At 51.7% G+C, this 9,692-nt stretch overlaps 1 non-coding gene across 1 annotated transcript; it reads right to left on the minus strand.

Annotated features, from left to right (window-relative positions):
- Positions 1-9,345: 9,345 nt before the first annotated feature.
- On the minus strand, positions 9,346-9,416 carry LOC111765243 (small nucleolar RNA SNORD59). The gene has a single exon (XR_002797641.1). It is a non-coding gene; the product is annotated as a small nucleolar RNA SNORD59 (small nucleolar RNA).
- Between the last annotated feature and the right edge of the window lie 276 nt (positions 9,417-9,692).

Consider the following 9,692-nt stretch of genomic DNA (forward strand, 5'->3'; position numbering starts at 1 on the left):
CAGAATGACCTCGCTGAATCACTCCCCAATTCCTGACCCTTGGAAATTGCAATACAATAAAAATTTCTTGGTTTTTGGGCTTTTTAAAAAATTATGTTTCAGTATATTCAATAGTAATTATAATGAATATAAATGTTTCTCTTAAGCAATCGAAGTTGTCATGTGGATTTAAAAAGAAACATACCTATGTAGATAAATATAAGAAACTCATCTAAGACATACAGCAAAGTTGACAGTAAAAGGTGGAAAACAATATACCATGTAAAACTTTAAAAATAAAGTATTTGTTTCTTTGTTTTGGAGTCGTCCTTTTTATCAATTTTATTGAAATGTATTCATAAACCACACAATCCATCTAAAGTACACAACCAATGGCATTTGATATAATCACAGAGTTGTGCATTCATCACTTCAATCAAATACTAGAACATTTACATTACTCAAAAAAAAAGAAAAAATGACAAAACCCAAAAACAAACAAATGAAAAAAGAACTCTGCCCTTTAGTAGTCACCTTTCAATCTCTACCTTTCTCCTGCCATGTATAACTCCTAATCTATTTCCATCTCTAGAATTTATTTGTATTTAAAATATTTATTGGTTTTAAGCTACTAAAACTGGGGGCAATTTGTTACACAGCAATAGATAATGAATACATGAAGAAACAAACTTTCCATTCCACAATGACAGATGAGACTTAAATACACATTTCTATAGGAGAGCAGAAAGTACACAAGTGGGCACTAAAAAGTAAAGAGAGGGAAGCAGATGTAGCTCAAGCAGCTGGGCTCCCACCTACCACATGGGAGGTCCTGGGTTCAGTTCCCAGTGCTTCCTAAAGAAGACAAGCAAGACAGCTAGCTGATGCAACAAGATGACACAGTGAGATGACAAAACCAAGAGACATAGCAAGGAAACACAATGAGAGACACAACAAAGCAGGGAGCAGAAATGGTTCAAGCGATTAGGTGCCTCCCTCCCACATGGGAGGCCCCAGGTTTGGTTCCTAGTGCCTCCTAAAAAGAAGACAAGCAGATAGCGAGTGCAAACAATGGGGTGGGGGGTGGGGGGTGGGGGGTGGGGAGAAATAAATAGAAATAAATCTTTTTTTTTTTTTAAGTGAAGAGAAAAGGGTGAGAGATACTAAATGAACTGAAGACAAAACTTTATAATCTGCTCCAAACCAACGCTGGAAGTAACAGAAGTAAATTCATTTGTAGGAACTGAGCTATATTTTAATTCATAACTCAACTCCACCTAACTCAGCCTGCCTACTGGACACCTTAGCTCAGGAGACCCATTGTCACCCCAAGCTCAGCCTATCCAATTCCAAACTCCACCCCCCATCCCCAAGTCTCCATGTCTCACCTCAGAGATTCAGGCATAAGAGTGAGCCACGCAGGCTCCAACTTCACTAAGAAGCATAGGTTTTACCTCAAACATGTCACTAGTTTAATGGCAGCAAAGAAAACAGAAAAAGAAGTGGTTCTCTAAATTTTGGAGAAGGCTTCTACTTACTCAAGGATATGTATACACATATTCCCACATGTTCTAGATTTTTACTGCTGCATAACAAACTGCCCCAAGACTTGGTAGCTAACGACAACAATCATTTATTTTGCTCCTGAGTCTGCAACTTGGGCAAGGCTCAATCAGGACAATTCCTCTCCCACCAGATTGAAATGGCAGAGGCAGGACAGCTGAAGGGTGGCCAAGGGTGGTGTACTGAAGCTGACTTGTAGCAGCTTGCAAGAGGTAATTGTTGAATGTTCAGAAATGTTTTCAATCCAATTGTAAAACCATCAGTAGTTTGGAACTAGTTACCCTCAAAGCAGCAAACGCCACTTGTTTTTTCAGAAAGCAGGTCTACCAGCACACCACTGGTGCCAGGCAGCCATCTCTCTCTCCACCCATTTGTCTGGCTTGGGCTCCCTCACAGCATGGCTGTCTCAGGGCAGTGAGGCTTCCCAAACACTGGTCCAGCTTCCCCAAGAGCCAATGTTCCAAAAGACCTGAGCAGAAGCTGCACAGCTTCTTACGCCCTAGCCTCAGAAGTCTCAGACGTCACTTTTCTCACATTCTGTCAGCTAAGCATATCGCTAAGACCAACCCAGATTCAAGGAAGGAGATTGGACTCCACCTTTCAATGGGAGGAGAACACGTGGCCATTTTTAATCTCCAATGGCACAGGTGATGGAGACTGTACGATGTAACAGAAGGCTCTAGATAGAAGGCAGAGGATTCAAGGTCTAGCCCTACCTCCACCACTCACTACATGTGTGCCTTGAGCACGTCCTTCCACTCACTTTGACTTGAATCTTTTCTTGGTGTGTTACACAAGAAAAGAAAAAGAAAGGGGAGGAGCGAAGGGAGGGGAGGAACAGAAGTGGCAATAACCTTTATCGTGCCTACTTCTCAGGATTATCATTAGGAGCAAGGTCATTTGTATGTATTTATACGAAATTCAGCACCATCTACACTCAAGGCTTTGTTGCCATTGTTTTTCATCTATGGGCTATAACTAGGATGACCAAACAATTTATAGTTCAAAGCAGGACACTTTTAAAAGTAAAAAAGAACACTGCTAATAATTACATAACAGGTGTAGACAGAACTGACCCCACCAAACCGGCTTGCACAGTCACCTTAGCTCTACAATAAATACACCAGGTTTCAGAGAAGAAACTGAGTCATGTGAACCAGGTCAAACTAGCAAGCCAGAGATCTAGCTTAAAACCTCTACCAGAGTAAGACAGACTATAAATTACAAGGGCAAGAAAATCCGTTTTTTTCCTCCAGTTCAGGCTTCTTCTCCATTCCCAGTGTCCCTGCACACCTCCCAGTGGGCGTTGGTGCCTGCAGGCTCACTTCTATTCAGTCATTTCTCCACTGTGCTCCCTTCCCCCAGAGAAGTCTATCAAGAATGAAGAATTTCTTGGGTCATTTTCCTGGCATAAGATCCTTCAACAGCTCTTCATCGCCTACAGAAGATCCATCTGGCTCCAAGCGGGAGACAAGCTCCTTGGGCTCTGTCCTCCTCCCGGCTCTCCAGCCCCACTCCTGCCCCCTCTGACCTCACACTTCATTTACATGTTGGAAATCCAGAAGGCCGGCATCCCCTGGCACGGGGCAGTTCTGGGGCTTACACCGCAGTGCCCCCCTCCGGCAGCCTCGCGTGCAGAAGCTTCTCCCCACTTCGTCTCCCCGGCTCTCACCTGGAATTGTGGATGCCGCCCGGGAGCCATCTTCTCGAGAAGGACTTTCTAGATCTCCAAGGCCAGAGTCAAGGCCCTCCCCGGTGGTCTCCGAGCATCCTGGGCACAGCTCCGGCTCGGTTAAGGACACAGCTGTGGGGTCCAGACTGCCTGGGTTCACACCCGAAAGGATCCCAGGAAAGTTCCTTAATGGGTCTCTGCCCCAGTTTCCCAAGCTATAAAATGGACTTAATAGGATTCACCCTTGGGGTTGTTATGAAGATTAACTGTGTTAATATAACAGTTAATACAATGCCTGGCACATAGAAAGTTTTCAATAAATGGCAGCTATTCTGTTCTGACATGGCCTGCATCTGGCCTCCGCCCCAAGGGTCTAATTCACATCTGTATCCCTGGGAGGCTCCAATTAAGTACTGGCTGAATTTAAACGGAGCTTACCAGGTCCTGGGGACTTTTGGGGAAAGACTCCGCTCCAAAGGAAAAGGACTAGAAGTCAGAGGATGGCAGGAGAAGGGAGACTAATCACGTGAGACCTTGCAGCTGCAGTCTCAGCTGGCTACGGTAACTGTCAGAAGGAAGACCACCTACCCTTTGCACAGAGCCATGCTCCTCCTCTGCAAAATCTTTAGGAGAACTCACTGCAGCCTGCCCAGGGCATCTCTCCTGGTTTGGTTCTCCCACTTCCTGCCCTGGGTGGCTCCTTTCTGAAAAATGGGCCTCTTCTGACCCCCAAGCCCCAGAACCCCACACGGGCTAACCACATGAGCAGACAAAAAAATAACTAAATACAGATCAGGGGACTGGGGGTTTTCCCTCAATTTTCACCTTCCCTTTCTCTGGCTTCTCATCTCTAAATATACCCAAATGAAGATTTTATGAGCAAACCAAGTTACTGATAAAACATTTTTGCATTCCTAACCTGAGAAAGTGATTTCACTTTGCAAAGGGCACTTACGTAAGTATTACATATGCTTCAAAGTTTCCTCAAATTTTCACTTTAACAACAGAAAGGATTTTGAACAGCTCCAGAACCCCCATTTTCCTGCTCTAGGCTGAGCCTCGAGTGGCAAGCTGTGTACGCGCGAGGCCCGTTGGCCCCCGAAAGGCACTTCAGAGCTGAGAAGACGGCGGCCTCGGCACGTACTGTGAGCCCAGGCACCAGCTCCTCCAGCCCCACGGCCTCTCACCGCCCTGTGCTGCTGACCTTCACCAGGAGAGGAGGGCGTAAAACAGCTGGAGTTACCTCTGCGAGTGAAACTCCAAGAAGGCCAAATGTCTGGGCAACTGCCAAGGCTCCAGCTCCTCCTGCTCTTCCCCTCCTCTCTCCACGGACCTCTTGGCAAATGCCTAACTGCTGCCCGGGGAGAGGGCTTCACTGGGTCAAGGAAGAGGAGGAGACCAGCCAGTTACCCCACCAGCGCCCAGTCCTAACAGCTCTTGCATCCGGTGGGTGTGTCCAGTAACACAGAGGGTGATGTGCCGGTCTAGGTAACCGCAGGAATACTAGGTATGGATTATCATAATGGTTTACAAATGCCATTAACAAACCATCAAAATATATAGTTACAATATGCACTGCAATTTAGAAAAGCTAAAAAGTAGAATTATATTTACCGTAGGTTATAAATATTTACTATTTTTATTTTAGTATCAGTTAATCCTTCCAAAGTGGAAGATTCTTCTTGAACCAGGACTTGTTAGAAGAATGATCTTTTACAGTGTTGGGAGTCGGATCAGACCTGGAGATGGTCAGAACTGTGTGGGCAAGAAATGGGGCTTTTATTTCCTGATAGAGTTAGTGGGTAGAATGAGGACAAAGAATTTAAGGACAAACATTTATATACTAAGTGCCCACTGCCATCTTTGCAGGAAAGGCAGCGTAACCTGGAGGCTCAGAGTGTTTCTGGGTCCTGGGTTCCAATCCTGACTCTCAGACTTACCAGCTGTACCCTTGTGTATGCGATCCTTCTCTAAGCCTCAGCATCCTCATCCATAAAATGGAGATGATTAAAAAAAGAATAACATCCACATCATGGGTCTGCTGTGAAGATTGACTGCAATAGGGCATGTAGATACAGAATTTGACATATAACAAGTGCCCAGTAAATGTTACAATCATTATTGCTATCCCCAGGTTTGTGATCCCTCAGGACAAGGAGTCCACAAGTCCCGGAGCCAGCATCTGCCTTTCTGCCACGTGACCACATCTCTGTCACAGAGGTAAGGCCGGTTTACCCCACCTGACAAAAGTCTCCAAAAAAAAAAAAAATGCATACCAGCCCCCAGCTGGCCACCCTCAGCCCTTTCCAAGGCCCCAAGGCCCCAGGTTCCCTGTGTCCAACCTGTCTCCTTGCCCCATCTCAACCCAGCTTAGGGGGGAAGGATACGAGCCAGAGCCCCAAAGATCTGCCCACAACTCCCAGCTCCACAAAAGGGGGCTCCACCAAGGCACAGCAGTAATGAGATGGACGATGTGGGCTAATCCCGAGCCAAATGAGGGTCTAATTCCTGCTGTAAAAATCTGTCAGCTGCTAGTTAACAGCTCCTCTGGCCCTGGACTTCGGGGAAGGAGGAGGCCTCTGCGAGCAGGAGCAGTCGGGCCTGTACCTGGGGTGTTGTTTTTCTCCCTTTTCCTTGTTTTTCATTTTTTGGAATGTGAATATAAACTTTATGGAGAGGCCTGGTCTCTGTTCACACCGGGTGCTAATAACCCACAGCTGAAAGCAGAGGTGCAGAGGAAAACGGGGAGGTGGGGAGATCCAAAGGGCCCCAGGAACCGGGGAGGGGGGTGAAGGGGCCAGAGGAGGGGCCCGGAGGTGGTGGAAGGATATTTAATATTGAATTTGCTTTTTTTTTTTTTTTTTAATGTGGAAACTTTTAGACACAAATCAGCCCCTGTGTTTAAGTCATTAAACCATCTTTAAGCATTTTCTGGTTTGAGTTTGCTCCGCAGCCGTCCTGGTTCCTGGAATGTATTTTATTTTTCTTTTAAGTCGGTGAAAGCAGAAGCAGGAGGAGGAGGGGGTGGCCGGGGAGGAGTGCATTTCCAACAGATTTTTCTTTTTCTTGTTCCTGGGGTAGGGGAAGAGGGCGGAAAAGGAGAGAACAGGGCTCCCAGTGTCTGATCGTTAATCCCCAGGAATCCCGCTCGGCCTTTTACGGCCGATGCACTTGCTGACACGCTATACATTCTCCGTCTGGGCCGGGGGCGTCGCCCGCCGGCTGCGCCGGGGAATCGTTACAAGCTCGGCTTAAAGTCGCCCTGGAACCGCCTTGGGGGCGCCGGGGCAGGACACAGCGGCCCAGCGCACCACCACGGCCGCGCGGCGAGGCAAGCCCGGGCTCGGCTGTCCCGCAACCCAGTAAGGGGGACTCTTGCCTCCTCTCCTCCAGGGCACCCGGGGAGGTCCCCGCAGCGAAATCTCACCCACTTCCGCTTGGCACCCCGGCCCTACATCTGCCTCGGTGGTCTGGGCCAGGTGCCACCCAGGGAGCGGACGGTGACTAATGCGGGCACCGAGGCCAAGAGCAGAACGGCGCCCGTGGTGCACTAGGTGCCACCTTCCTGGGCCCCGGGGCGAAGCCCCAGCACTTTAGCAGCCACAGCCCTGGCGTCTTAAAGGAGACCTAGATTCGGGTTCCTGGGCAGCGGGGATCTAAGCCAGGGCTCAAAAGAGCCCGGGAAGGGAGATTGGCACCGGATAACCGTGCAAAACCTGCTTTCTCTGCAGACGCCCAGACCAGCTGGGCTGGTACTTAAATGGGGTCCCCAGGCCACGTCTGCAAATGGAGGCACTTACCAATTACCCCGCACTACTCCGCCCTCGCGACTGCGCCAGAGGACTGGCATCCCCAGGATGGGACCCTAAACACGGCAAGCAGTAGGTGCCCAGTAAGGGACCAACGGGAGCGATGCCATCGGAACTTCAGGGCCCCGACAGAATCCCAGACGCATTCCCAGCTCCTCTGGGAACGCCGATCCCTGCTGAATCTGTTTTTCCCAGTGAACACTAGGGAGGTCCAAACACCTGTCCCTGGGAATCTCTGTTTTTGCATTTGAATAACCGGGAGGTCCAAACACCTTTGGGGGAAAGGGGAGATGTGTTTTCCGAAAGGGGTTCTTTATCCTAAGATTGGGAAATAGGATGAGGGTGCGTTGAAGAGCAGAGAGGTGGACGGATGAGAAAACGGTGATGAAAAGCTCAAGGATTTATGGGGACCATGTGTGTGTTGAGAGAGAGAGAGACAGAGAGACAGAGAGACACAGCCTGGTCACGTTAGGGAAGCGCTTCTGGAAAGCGCTCTTGTAAGGTGATTCCTTCTCCCCAGGGGCAGCCGGCCGCGGGCGGGCGCAGGTGTCCAGTCGACCTGCTCCGGAGGGGACCCGGCCCCCCCCCCACAGTCCTCCACGACGTGCAGGCGGGCTACACGGCCGTCGGGCAGGGCAAGTCCGGGGGCAAAGAGGAGATGTGTGAGCTCGTCGGTGGAGGCCTCCTGCTGAGCCTAGTGCCGTGCCGGGCAGATTCTCCTGGTGCTGCACCTGAAAGCCGCAGGAAGCGGGCCTGGGGGAGGCCCCCGAGTGTGGGGGGCAGAAGGCTTGAAAGACTAGCCAGACCGATCCATTGCTCCTTCACCCACCCAGAAATCTCTCAGGGTGCTCTTCACAGCAATAGGGGTTTGTCGCCCCGGGAGGGGGGTGGGGCGGGACGGAGAGGGAGGAAAGTGGCGAGGGAAGCTGAGGCCCAGGTTATCTCATAGCCTGAAGGCGCCTTTTGGAATCTTGACTATGCGGGACTCACCCACTGGCCTTATCAGGACGCAACTTGAGCTTTAGGGGATTAAGGCCCACAGCAGGTCAGGAAACAGGGTCCAGGGCCGTCGCCACCCAGCCCCAGCCTCCGCTTCTCGGCCTGGCCTCGGCCTCCTCTCCCCTGGCGCCCAGGCGCACGGCTGGCGCCCCTGCGCGCAGCGGCGGGGTCAGGCCCACACGCATCGCTTAATTCCAAAGAGGAAGAAAAGAAGAATGCCCAGGAGCACCCTCCATTTGTGGGGAGCTTTACTCCCTAAGAGCCCCTCCTGTTCCCGCCGGCCGTGGGGCTGGAGGAGCGCGACCTTGCCGGCGCAGGGCGGGGAGGCCTGAGCGCTCCCTCCGCGGTGGGAGGCAGGGAGCCGGGCGGCGGGGACCGGTGGGCGCTCCCCGCGTTGCCAGGGCGCCCGGAGGCGCGGGGTGCGAAGGGCCGGCCCGGCCCGGGGCCTGCTGGCCCTGCGCGGCCACTTCCGGAAGGCGCCGAGGGCTCTGCCACCGAGACGCCGTTGAGTCCTGCCGACAGGCGGGCCCCGCCGTCATTGGGCTCTGAAACTGGTGCCACAGGAACAGCTGAGAGCTGGCAAGGCCCGCACCCCCGCGGGTCAGCCTCTGTCAGTCCACATTAAGATATGCAAAGCCGAGGCGCCCGTGCAGCCGCCGTCCCTGCTCTGCCCAGCCCGTAATTGGTGTCAACTGTTTGATTGCGATAATTGCTACTGTCTGGGAAGTGGCTTCCAGGCCCCTGTGGGATTGATGGAGCCGGGTCTGCAGACGGCTGGGCCGGGCGACTCGCCCCGCACGGCCTCCCCAGCTCCCCACGCCCGGGAGACCAGGGGGCCCCGGATTCCCCTGGGACTCCCCTTTCCTGCCTCCCTATCCCCCATAACCACATTATGGAAGGAGGACTAGGGGAGCTTGGGCCTGCAGGAGTCACCCCAAGTCCCACATCTCCCACCCCCTAATTGTCCCAACAGTAATTACCTTTGTGGCCATTATCACAAAGCTTGTGAAGTCAGTATTGCTAAATCCTGCTTCAGAGATAAGAAAACTGAGGCTCCGGGGTTGGGACCTCCATCCCTCTGTCCTGTACCTGGTAAGCGGCAGGGGCCGGAAGAGAAGTTGGAACCTGGTTCCCCCAGGCCCTGCAATACACAGTCCCTCCACCAGGTGAGGAGGCTGGGCAGGCCGCTGCGCCTGGGACTCTGTGGTTCCTGCACTAGACGTCTTGACTGTAAGTGGCAGGTGTTTGGGCCACGGAGGCAGGGTCCTTAGGGGAGCCATGGGAGCCCCCCCGTCTCCTATCTTCTTTCTTTTCTTTCTTTTCCCTTCTCAGGAATGCCTCCTGGCTTCAGCAGACTCCGAAGAATGAAAGCCAGAAGCTACTCCTCAGCGAGTTATCTTTTTTTTTTTAAGCCTTAACAGAGGAAAGTGGTCAAACAGGGCCTCTGTGATGGAGCTGGGCCTCTGCAGCAGAGTTTCTCAAGCTTGGGTGGGATGACCCTCTGCAGTGGGGCTGACCTGTGCAGTGCAGGGTGTGTAGCAGCATCCTGGCCTCTACCCACTGGATGCCAGTGCCACGCCCCTCCCCACTCGCCACCTGCGACAACAACAATTCCTCAAGAAATTGTCAAAGTTCTCCCCGGGTGGGTAGGGGAGCCAATCGCCCCCCGT

The sequence above is a fragment of the Dasypus novemcinctus genome, chromosome 11, assembly GCF_030445035.2.
Source record: "Dasypus novemcinctus isolate mDasNov1 chromosome 11, mDasNov1.1.hap2, whole genome shotgun sequence".
NCBI classification, from domain to species: domain Eukaryota; kingdom Metazoa; phylum Chordata; class Mammalia; order Cingulata; family Dasypodidae; genus Dasypus; species Dasypus novemcinctus.